Genomic DNA, 12896 nt, shown 5'->3' on the forward strand with positions numbered 1-12896 from the left:
CAGTCTGTTAACCATCAATCTTTAATTGTTTTTACAGAAATCCATTAATTTTTGAATGATTGTGTATCATCCAGTAGAGAGTGTCTTTTTTCACCGATCATTCAACCTCAACTGAATTCCATCCTTACCCATATGTCTTCAATCCTTGCCCCATCTGTTTGTTCACTTTCAGTTTCATCTGAGGACAAAGAAGGAAGGACAGTACAGCATCCTGGCAACTTGCCACTCAGCTCGGGCGAAAAAAATAAACAAGTGTCCGCGTGTTCCCGGGGAATTTTAATGACTTCCATAAGTCCAATCCATTTACCTGCCAAACCACAGGCAGCACGAGGCAAGCCATGGACTCAGAGCAAGCCGCTATCATTGCACTGATGAGGAGCGGGGTGGACCTAAGCCAAGATGAATGCTTTGAAGTCGTAAGCTGCAAAAAAAATGTTTTCTCTCACACATGAACAAACCTGTGAACTAATAATGAAGTCTAAACTTCTGAATGTCAAGTTTTGTATCCAGCGCACAAACACACAATCAATTGTATGATCACCAGAGAGAAGTTGTGTTTCTGTTGGTTGGTAAGCACTCTAAAGTTGGGCTGTAGGGTTTCACACACTGAAAAAAGACTCACATTCACAGAAACTTTAACTGGAGTGATACACACTTTGTTTTATATCATGAAACCATGTCGGTGGTGTGGCTCTGAGTTGGTGAAAGTTAATTCTAGATTACAAATCATGCCTCTCACTTGTATAGTAGAAGGTTGTTGCCTTCAATCGAGAAGTTGGTCAACTTTGATATCCAACTTATACCCAGAGAAAGCGAAAAAGACACAAAAATTGTGATTGATTCTTCATCTAAACGAAAAGATATGAACGTCCCATCAGTCGACATCCTGGTGAAAGCAGACATTGTACAGTAAGTGATTCTTTTACTTTGGTTGACGTTTATATTTCTTGTTCAGCACTTAGCAATACTGATACACAATGCTATAATGTTTGTTGTTAAGGGGAAAAGCAAACGTGATGATTCTGAGGAAACAATACGACTGCTTAAAATGAGCAAAATACGTAAATATTACATGTTATTGTGATGCCTGTTAATACATGACATAAATACTTACAGTATGTATATAAAACGATGATGGAGGTGTTTGGATGTTTTCTTAGAGCGCTTTATAGGCGGAATAGAGCAAAGCCAGTTGTTCCATTGTTTGCTGACTTTTGCTAATGTTTATTTACGAGTTAGAATGCTTTAAAAAAAGGAAAAATAAAAACATATTTGTCTCGTCTCACATAAGGATTGTGAATGATAGGCAAAATTCACAAAAATTCAAGTTCCCCTTTAACGTTTATAGAAGCAATTCGGGGTTATCTAGTGCAGCAACATTTGCTATTTCAACTACCTACTAAAATCTTTTACTTGGGACTTACAGTAAATATGTAAGAAACTGCATTAGCAACCCTCATATTGTGGCAAAAACGTAATCTTTTCCTTAAGTCAATGCACAAAAACATAACGCCAACGCACAGTTATTGCAACAGATACATTTCCATTGGGTAGATTTAGTATTTATGCTATAATCTGGCCAATTTACAGTCTATATGGAAATATAAGATTGTTCGTTAAATAAATAGACACCATTTTGGTATACACATTTATAACTGGCGACCCACTATCACACATTGTGAACTTACCTTGGGGTCACATAGTTGGATACAAGTAAATTTAATAGGATTTATTTCCAAAAGTTAAACTGCAAGACTTTAAGAAACAAAACATAACTGCAATTTTTCTGTCAAAAATTGCCACAAGTTTTTGATTTTATTAATTTATTTAAATGCATGAAACCGCTCGAAGAATGAGTGAAATAAGTCATGTTACTTTTAGACCGTGAATCAACACATTTTTGTCTCAAGTGGTTACACATTAAAGTTAAAGTACCAATGATAGTCACACACACACTAAGTGTGGTAAAATTATCCTCTGCATTTGACCCATCCCCATGTTCACCCCCTGGGAGGTGAGGGGAGCAGTGAGCAGCAGCACTGGCCGCGTTCGGGAATCATTTGGTGATTTAACCCCCAATTCCAACCCTTGATGCTGAGTGCCAAGCAGGGAGGTAATGGTCCCATTTTTATAGTCTTTGGTATGACTCGGCCGTGTTTGAACTCACGACGATATGCAATAATTTACTTTCCAAAAATGTTTTGGGTTGACCTGTACAACACTCATGTTTGTTTACTCTGTCATTACGCTTGTCGTAACCTCATTGTTGTCCATATGTTTAGAACTAAGTTACCAGGCCCCGAACTGCTTTCACCAGAAGTTATTTCAGCCATTTTACACTGTCATCACATATAAATTTTTTCAGATACCGTACAGTAATACAACACAAATGGTGTTTGTTATTAGCACATCAGCTACAGTTCACACAACACGGTTTCCTGTAACCACTTTTGACTGGTCAGAAGGCCATGGGTGCAAGTCTCGATAATTCTGATTCAATGTGAAGATGGAGGAGAGTAGAAATAAACTCAACCTTGTCAGGCTTGTCCCTGACAGTTTAGTTATTTTTTGGTTTTTCCTCTGTCATTTCCTGTCAGCGCTCTTATTTTGGTTATTTCCTGATTGTCTCCCTGAGTGCTGCTTCCCCTCAGCTGCGGCTGATTGGCACCTGGGCACACCTGGTGTCAATCAGCCAGCTGCTATTTAAACCTGCCTTCCCCTCCAGTCAGTGCTGGATTATTTTCATTTCTACTTGTCGATGTCAGTGTAGCTGGGTGCGGTAGCGGTAAGCTATATTCTGTAGCTGTTTGTAACTTGCTGTCTTTTTGTTCCTCGTCTTCCAGTTCCTGTTTCCCTGGCATCCTGTTTCCTGTTCCTAGTTTCTGGTTTGTGTTTTTTCTTTATATTTTTGGACATTAAATAATGTTTTCCCGCTCAATGCCTATTGTCATCTCTGCATCTTGGGGTTCGTCACCAACACAACCTGACAAACCTCTTCCAATTAATAATTGCCGTAAATTGTCTGTTGATTGATAATGAAAGAGACCTTCAGTTTGCAGTGATTAGTAAAAGCAGTTATTGTTTGTGTGAAAACCTTCCAACATACACTATATTGCCAAAAGTATTTAGCTACCAATCCAAATGATCAGAATTACAGGTGTATACAATCAAGCACTTAGGCATGGAGACTGTTTCTACAAACATTTGTGAAAGAATGGGTCGTTCTCAGGAGCTCAGTGATTTCCAGCGTGGAACTGTCATAGGATGCCACCTGTGCAACAAATCCAGTCGTGGAATTTCCTTGCTCCTAAATATTCCAAAATCAACTGTCGGCTTTATTATAGGAAAATGGAAGCGTTTGGGAACAACAGCAACTCAGCCACGAAGTGGTAGGCCACGTAAACTGACAGAGAGGGGTCAGCGGATGCAAAGAGGTCACCGACTTTCTGCACATTCAGTTGCTACAGAGCTCCAAACTTCATGTGACCTTCCAATTAGCCCACGTACAGTACGCAGAAATCTTCATGGAATGGGTTTCCATGGCCGAGCAGCTGAATCTAAGCCATACATCACCAAGTTCAATGCAAAGCGTGGGATGCAGTGGTGTAAAGCACGTCGCTACTGGACTCCAGAGCAGTGGAGACGCCTTCTCTGGAGTGAGGAATCACGCTTTTCCATCTGGCAATCTGATGGACGAGTCTGGTTTGGAGGTTGCCAGGAGAACGCTTCATTTGGGACTGCATTGTGCCGAGTGTGAAATTTGGTGGAGGAGGAATTATGGCGTGGGGTTGTTTTTCAGGAGTTCGGCTAGGCCCCTTAGTTACAGTGAAAGGAACTTTGAATGCTCCAGGATACCAAAACATTTTGGACAATTCCATGCTCCCAACCTTGTGGGAACAGTTTGGAGTGGGCCCCTTCCTCTTCCAACATGACTGTGTACCAGTGCACAAAGCAAGGTCCATAAAGACATGGATGACAGAGTCTGGTGTGGATGAACTTGACTGACCTGCACAGAGTCCTGACCTGAACCCGATAGAACACCTTTGGGATGAATTACAACGGAGACTGAGAGCCAGGCCTTCTCCACCAACATCAGTGTGTGACCTCACCAATGCGCTTTTGGAAGAATGGTGGAAAATTCCTATAAACACACTCCGCAACCTTGTGGACAGCCTTCCCAGAAGAGTTGAAGCTGCAATAGTTGCAAAAGGTGGACCAACATCATATTGAACTCTAGGGAGCGCTGGGTTAGGAATGGGATGGCACTTCAAGTTCAAATGTGAGTCAAGGCTGGTGGCCAAATACTTTTGGCAATATAGTGGATGTTAAGAGTTTATTTAATGGAAGCCACGACCTACAGAATGTCAAGTGGAACCTGTGTGACCTTAGCTGGTTCATGGCAGCACAATAAATCTTTGGAATCCAAAAACACAAATACTGAAAACTATTTGAGGGTGTTCGACAAATAGTCAGCTGGGTTCTTACTATGTCTAGGATGTACTATGATGGCCCGCCACTGTACACTACCTAGAATGAAAATCAGCTTAGTAGTTTTTGTACAACAGCCAACCAGACGGATTAACAGACGGACAAAACTGTCAGCATCTCTGATGTTCAAAAATGTGGTCAAATAAATCCATAAACCTTGTTTATCCACCTTGTGTGCATTAGTATTAAATGTGTAAATGGCCTCTTTGTGGACCTGTTATTACCACAAAAGCTGCTTCACATCTGTGCCTTTGTTCTCCGGCCGACTGTCATTAGCTGCACATTATGAAATTTAGACGATTCATTTCACTGCACATGTGTCAACTGTAGGGGCACACCCAGCCCATTGGCGTGAAATGCTGTTTAGATTTCCTCATCTCATGATTATGTTTTTTCTGTATTTGGACCAGCTGCACAGGAAATGACAACACAAAGAGAAAACAACAGTCGTTTTCTCATTGGCTCACATCTTGCTTTATGTGCACCACCCAGTGCAGACTTGACGTGGTCACTGTTATTGCACATTTACTAATCGAGTCTGCAGCCCACTTTCCTATTATTACAGACAATGACAGAAAATAGCATTTGTTCAAAAAAAAGGTTTGGTTATAGCAAAAAAAATCCAAAACGCAAATGCAAAAGGTCACCAGCGTCTTCACTGTCAAAGGAAATTGTCATTCCTTCATGTTGACAAAACCTTGATGATTTTTTTTTCTCTGGCTTTTATTGAATCAGTTTTGCCTCTGAAGGAGGGAAGCCGATTAGGCCAAATAATCAAGTGGTCAAGTCGACTTATTGGTGGGCCTCAGGTGAGTTCAGAGTCCCTGTACACTGGGCAGGTACTGCAGATTGCCAACTTAATTACAGCAGAAATCTTCCACCCTCTTTATGGTGAGTTCCAGCTCCTCCCGTCTGGTCGGAGGCTAAGGGTCCCAAGATGCATGACATCTCCGTATAAGAAAAGCTTTGTTCCGGCCGCAGTTATTCTTTTAAACAAACTATAGCTATACTGCACATCCATCCATTTTCTACCACTTATCCCTTTCGGGGTCACGGGGGGTGTTGGAGCCTATCTCAGCTGCATTCGGGCGAAAGGCGGGGTACATATATTGCACATATTTATTTATTTGTATCTACTTATTAATACATACCGTATTTTTCGGACTATAAGTCGCAGTTTTTTTCATAGTATAGGTGCGACTTATACTCAGGAGCGACTTATGTGTGAAATTATTAACACATTACAGTAAAATATCAAATAATATTATTTAGCTCATTCACGTAAGAGACTAGACGTATAAGATTTCATGGGATTTAGCGATTAGGAGTGACAAATTGTTTGGTAAACGTATAGCATGTTCTATATGTATATGCTCAGTTGGTTATTTATGCATCATATAACGTACACTTATTTAGCCTGTTGTTCACTATTCTTTATTTATTTTAAATTGCCTTTCAAAAGTGATGTTGGTGTTGGGTTTTATAAAATAAAATCCCCCAAAAAATGTGACTTATACTCCAGTGCGACTTATATATGTTTTTTCTTCTTCTTTATTATGCATTTTCGGCCGGTGCGACTTATACTCCGGAGCGACTTATACTCCGAAAAATACGGAAGTAGTTTTGTCTTACTGTCCATTACTAACTTTTATTCTGCCTCTTTTTATTGTTCATGTGACTTTTTCTTTTCCTGGTCCTGGTGCCAGGCAGCCTTTTGAGTACTTTGTCATGTTTGTCATGCTGTGATCTGTTTCGTGTTAATATTTTTGTTTATTTTAATATAAATGCATATGCCATTCTCCTGTATTTCACACTGCAAAACAAATCTACTTTCGGGTACAAATAAAGTCACTTTAATGGATACAATAAAACATAAATAAGCATACAAAGTCAACTTGTATTTCCACTCTACTGATATAAAGCTGTGTCCAGACATGTAGTTCGGTACTCTAGTGTGAACCGAAGCACTTGATGCAGTTTGAATCATGTTTTGGTATAGATCACAGACCTGAGACCATCTCTTCAGGGAGTCTTAGATCACTTGTTTGCATACCAGGATGCGGATGACAGACTTCACACTCAGCCAAACCAACCGCACTAGCAAGCCAGTTAATTTAAACCAATTCAAAGTTGACAACTCAAGATCTGCATTTGCAACAATTGGTACAGTCCCTGTTGCAGTTTTCTAGGGGAAAATGACACATAAAGGTGGACACAGCATCTAACAAAGATCTTTTTGGTTGACACTGTCTGCTACTTACATAAGGTATGCAGTACATAACTTCTTAACTAAAATCACAACCAGCCACTCTGTGAGGACCAGTTGAGCGTAGCCTTCCTATGAACTCAGACTTGACCATGGGTTTATATTAAAATAATTGAGACCCCAGTTGGTTTGGTTTTAACAGACAAGCTGGAGTTTACCATATTAAAGGTTGTGTCAGGGCTCTGGATGAAGATGACCACTCTTTTGTATAATTAGGACATTTAAATTGGTCTTTAGACATTGCACACATTCTAATTGTGTAATTTGAGGACAGCTCATAACAATAAAGAGTATTTCCCTGAAATTGCACTGCAAAAACTGAAATCTAAGTAAGATTAAATATCTCAAATAAGGGTGATATTTGCTTATTTTCTGTCTGATAAGATAATTTTTCTCACTAAGCAGATTTTATGTTCGTGTTTTACTTGTTTTAAGGTTTTTTGTCCTAAATTATCTTAGTAAGATATAAGCTTGTTGCAGAGATGTTATGACCAATATTGAGTAAAACATGCTTGAAACTATAATATCAACTGATGCAAAGCTGTGTCATTAACACTCACAAGTATAAAACTACTTTTTTAAAGTAATAATTTCTTACTTCAAGCATGAAAAAAAAAATCATGATGCCGAGCGCATTATGTCAAGTTAATGGCACTAGCATTTACTGAATTTAAGAATATTTTTCAACATATTGAGCAAAAATGTCTAATTTTTTTCTACCAAGAAAAGTGCACTTGTTATTAGTGAGATTATACTTATTTTAAAGGTATTTTTGGTTTCATTGAGGTTAGCTAATTTTACTTGTTTTGGAAAGTCTTGACAAGTTGAATTTTCTGGTTCTATTGGCAGATAAATTTGCTTAGTTCAAATAAAATACCCCAAATTTTTGTATATTTTTTTTCTTGTTTTTGAACACTGACTTTTTGCAGTGTGTAAATTAATGTAAACTAAGAAGAAAGGAAAATGGTTTACAAAATAAAATGAGCTTGACTGTAAAAAAAAGAAAAAAGAAACAGATATATTATTGAAACTTATATAGAAATTTTATCACAATTAGAGTGGACCCGTGTGTGCATCTGCATGAAAGCAAAGAGGTGTTTAGTTTTCTTGTCAAAGCCTACAAGTAATCCCCTCTGTGGGACCAGCCTAAATACATTAAATTCAACTGAAAGCTTGTAGTAGATCCAAAATTACCGAAACTATGCATTTATTTTCCTCCACTTGTTAGTCCAGCAAATGGTGCAAAAAAGAGTTACTAAATATATTTGTAGGTCAGAAATAATGTATTTTTAACACAAGAAGCTCAAATATTTGTATAGATTATTTACTGTGGTCAAGACCAACTTTGCAAAAATAATCTGGGTACAACTTTGACAAAGTGATGCACAGATGACATTGAAGTTTTTGCCGTATCCCAGTGTATCAGTTTGCTCCTTAGGACCAAAACCATCCACGCTTGGTTTTGATTGATTGATTGAGACTTTCATTAGTAGATTGCACAGTACAGTACATATTCCGTACAATTGACCACTAAATGGTAACACCCGAATAAGTTTTTCAACTTGTTTAAGTCGGGGTCCACGTTAATCAATTCATGGTAAAGTAAGAACTCTGGATTGCCAACTTTTGTCAATAGTCTCGATGTTCCATTCTGAGTACTCCCCGTCTTTTGAAAATATGTCAGCAAGTAGAGGTGTTATTTTTAAAAATGTATTTGACATGTAACTAAGAATTTGAAAATAGCACACATTTGAATAGATAAACGTATTAAGATTACAAAATATTGTATTCGAGTAGTCGATTAATCCAACAAATTAATCAATTACTAAAATAATTGATAGCTGCCGCCTTAGACCCTAGGTAACCTACCAGAGCTCTTATTTTAATCAAAAACTGGACACAGAGTCCTGCTTTAATGAAATAAACACTGCAGTGGTCTCGACTGTATTACAGCACTTGTGTAAGCCTTAGGGTGGAAGAGGTCAATGGTCATCACTAGTAGAACTCAAAATACTCTGCATATAATTAGCCCATTATGAATATTTCATTCTTAAGTAATATAAGAAGGTAAAATGACTAACGCAGGTGGCATGAGGAAAAAAATATGGCTGGTGTCACTGGCTACTCATGTTTTATGGCATGTAGGTGACTGCATGAGGTTACAGAACATTGATGCCAACATTGTCGCAAAACATTAACACTTGGCTGCCAAAATGCACTGGAAACACAACATTTTTTGGAGCAATAATGTATACAACTGAAGTGGTAGGCATATATCTGAGCCAGGTTCCATGCCATGGCTTCCAGAGGAAGGTAAGAGAAAGCATCACAGTGGCGAAGTTGGTAGAGTGGCCGTGCCAGCAATCGGAGGGTTGCTGGTTACTGGGGTTCAATCCCCACCTTCTAGCATCCTAGTCACGTCCGTTGTGTCCTTGGGCAAGACACTTCACCCTTGCTCCTGATGGCTGCTGGTTAGCGCCTTGCATGGCAGCTCCCGCCATCAGTGTGTGAATGTGTGTGTGAATGGGTGAATGTGGAAATACTGTCAAAGCGCTTTGAGTACCTTGAAGGTAGAAAAGCGCTATACAAGTATAACCCATTTATCATTTATCATTTATCATAAAATTACTGGGTTGTGCAAAGCATTTACCAAATGTGTGCCTTTTAAACTAACACATAGAAACAGCCTGAAATAGGGCTCGAAAAGGGCATGTGATTTCGCAATGCATTGTAGGGGCTGGGTATCTATTATTACTGGACAAAGTTTTTGTTTATATGGCTGTAATCAACCAGCGGGAGGTATTGTGAGAGACAGCAACGAAAGAAAGACAAAAAAATCATCAGACTGAACAGAAACAAACTAAACCCTGTTCTAAAGGCTTGCCACGTTAAAAAATAAGTAACATTGGTGGAGAACGTCCAATTGACGAGATTTGAGCAAGCTGCTAAACGTGTCCTGTATCTCGATCGTTAACGGAATTAGTTTTTGAACAGGCCAAACATTTCGGAACGCCAAGTCGGTAAAGGTTCACGGACAAACCTACTTTGGGTGTGTGCAAGACCTCGGATTTTTCACATCAGAAAGAAAAGACTGTCGTCCTTAAAGAGTGAGTCAAAAGGACTTGTCACTTGTGTGGTGTCTCCTGGAGGAATTTGTTTCAAAGTTAATATATTTCAAGATTGAAATACACTCTGCATTAATGTGGGAAATATTTAAAGTCTTCTCAGTTATTGATCTATGAATAGAGGTATCCCCTTTTTTTCTAATACTGTTCATTGTTCGTAACCCACAGATAGCTTAGCTTAGCTAACATCCAACTAGTGTTGTCCCGATACCAATATTTTGGTACCGTTACCAAAATTATTTCGATATTTTTCGTTACTTTGATACTTTTCGAATTAAAAGGGAGCACAAAAAATTGCATGATTGGCTTTATTTTAACAAAAAGTCTTACGGTACATTAAACATATGTTTCTTATTGCAAGTTTGTCCTTAGATAAAATAGTGAACATACAAGACAACTTGTCTTTTATTAGTAAGTAAACAAACAAAGGATCCTAATTAGTCTGCTGACATATGCAGTAACATATTGTGTCATTTTCCATTCTATTATATTGTCAAAATTATAAAGGACAAGTGGTAGAAAATGAATTATTAGTCTACTTGTTCATTTACTGTTAATATCTGCTTACTTTCTCTTTTAACATGTTCTATCTACACTTCTGTTAAAATGTAATAATCACTTATTCTTCTGTTGTTTGATACTTTACATTAGTTGAGGATGATACCACAAATTTGGGTATCAATCCGATACCAAGTAGTTACAGGATCATACATTGGTCATATTCAAAGTCCTCATGTGTCCAGGGACATATTTCCTGAGTTTATAAATATAATATACATTTAAAAAAAAAAAAAAGAAGATGCTGTGATGCCAAAAAATATCGACGTAATCATAGTAGTATTGACTAGATACGCTCCTCCACCCGATTTTAAATTATTGAAATTAGCCTCCTCCATTTTGAAAATGATGCCTTGAAAGGTGACGTGTAACTCGTGACGTGTCACTCGTTTTGTACTGTATACCAGTGCAAAAAATACGCTGAACGAACATTTGCAATACCGCGAACTGCCGGGTAACGCTAAAAACGTAGTAGGTACGTGACTTACCCTGCGGTAATTCTAGGCATGCGCTAATTATTTTGCGAAACGAGTTTGACCCTGCGGTAAATCGAGGCTTGCGCATACTATATACCCGGTGGCAATTCAAGGAAATACGGTATTCACCATTAATTAGTTGCTTATTAACATGCAAATTAGTAATATATTGGCTCTTAATTAGTCATTATTAAGTACTTATTAATGCCTTATTCTGCATGGCCTTATTATACAACCAGTAAGCCATTAACTAAGAGTCTTCCCTCAATAACCTCAGAATTATTGCTTATTAGTAACCCTAACCCTTATATGTTCCCCTAGTGTCCATATAACTCTAAATTAAGTCTTTGTTACTTAGAATATGTTCCCCATATTAAAGTGTTACCCTTTTTTCCCGCAGAAGCGATCCTGACAACCATTGCTAATTACTAATGTGATTTTTAGCCTTGTCTTTTTTTTTTTTTTTTTTTAAATTGAGTATATGTTTTGTCTCCTCCACCCTATTTTTAACTTTTAAACTTTGCAGCCCTTTGAGATCTTTTGTGATGAAAAGTGCATTGCAAATTAAATATATTATTATTATTATTATGGTGGCAGTTAATTATGTCCAACGTCTGCGTCATGTTTTGAACTTGTTAAAGAAAAGAACAACTTTAGAACGTGGTCAGCAAGAACCACAATGCATTGTGTTTCCATGTCACACCTTCGGGCCCTATAGGAAGAAGCAGCCTTATCACTCCTGACTGGATGATTAACAGACAAATGCACTGACAAAAACACTTGTGCGTATCACTTTATCCTTGGGGGTTGCGGGAGGGAAACCTAAAAAAAAATCCTGAACTTTTGACACTCGCGTCATATGAAGGGAGTAACTAAGCACAAGTATTATTTTATCTCTTATCAATGGGGCCCAGATAGACAAAGCTAGCCCTTAATCTGAACACCTTCCACCCACTAAGCATGCTGACACTTGAGAGGGCAGCACCTCTCTTGTGCACACAAAAAGCCATCTTGGGCCCATTCACATCTCCTCATTCTATTCTTCTCTGTAGTCAAAGAGGGCTCTAAAAAGGGAGGGAAGAAGGGCCTCAGCTATTTCATTTACCATGCTGGACCCTTCAGGCAGCCACACCGGAATGTCCACCCTCTCTTTAGTTTGGACGTTTCTAACGACTCCCCCAGTTTTAGAAAATAAAATGTAGATTTTAAAGTCATGCAAGTGGTGCACAGTTCCCTGGCACTGGCGGCTCTGGGAAATGTCACAAGTGCACAGAATCAATAAGCAGTGAGATAACAGCCTTGGTGGTGGCGAACACTGCGTTCATTATGTGCACGACACAACCAGGCAACTATCAGCTGCTACTATTGTGGAGAAGCAAAAAGAGCAACAAACCTTGTTTGCTTTAGGAAATCTTGTACCGGCTGCCTTAGAACCTTCTTGGAGCAGACGGATGTGATCCACCTGCAGTGCAGTGAGTCCAGTGCCAACACTGCTCCTCTTGCTCTCTCTCTCAAGAACACTTTCGAAACTAGTGCCCTCCTTCTTTCATGCTCCTCCTATCAGCCCCTCTCTCACTCTCTGGCTTCCCCTGAAAAAGAAAATTGATCTGTTTTATCTGGTAGTGTGCGGAGCTAAAGGCACAGCTTACCTGCTGCAGAGCGGCAGAAGACGAGCCTGCATGTTGTGACTTCCCTGTGGGGGACGAGAGGAAAAGGGGTTAGGGGAAAACATTGTTCAATGTCCCTATCCTGTACACACAAGTAGGGCTGCAACAATTAATTGATTCATTCATGGGCGAATCGTTTAATGAGTGTAACTAGGGTTATACGGTATACCGGTATTAGTATAGTACCGCGATACTAATGAATCATACTCGGTACTATACCGCCTCTAAAAAATACCGGTCCGCTCCCCCCCCGCACACCCGTCGTCGTCATGTCGTGACATTCCTGGTTTACGAGGAGACGAGCATGTTCAGCGGC

At 39.0% G+C, this 12896-nt stretch overlaps 1 protein-coding gene across 4 annotated transcripts in view; it reads right to left on the minus strand.

Annotated features, from left to right (window-relative positions):
- LOC133639184 (gamma-adducin-like) overlaps nt 1-12896 on the minus strand; it is a 225128-nt gene that overhangs the window by 158106 nt on the left and 54126 nt on the right. For all 4 annotated transcript variants that reach the window (XM_062032278.1, XM_062032277.1, XM_062032279.1 and 1 more), the window contains 2 exons: nt 12563-12606; nt 12307-12502 (listed from right to left, as the gene is read on the minus strand). The gene's annotated coding sequence lies outside the window, so the exon portion shown is untranslated. The remainder of the gene's footprint in view (nt 1-12306; nt 12503-12562; nt 12607-12896) is intronic.

Source organism: Entelurus aequoreus, linkage group LG22 (genome assembly GCF_033978785.1).
Source record: "Entelurus aequoreus isolate RoL-2023_Sb linkage group LG22, RoL_Eaeq_v1.1, whole genome shotgun sequence".
In the NCBI taxonomy this organism is placed as follows: domain Eukaryota; kingdom Metazoa; phylum Chordata; class Actinopteri; order Syngnathiformes; family Syngnathidae; genus Entelurus; species Entelurus aequoreus.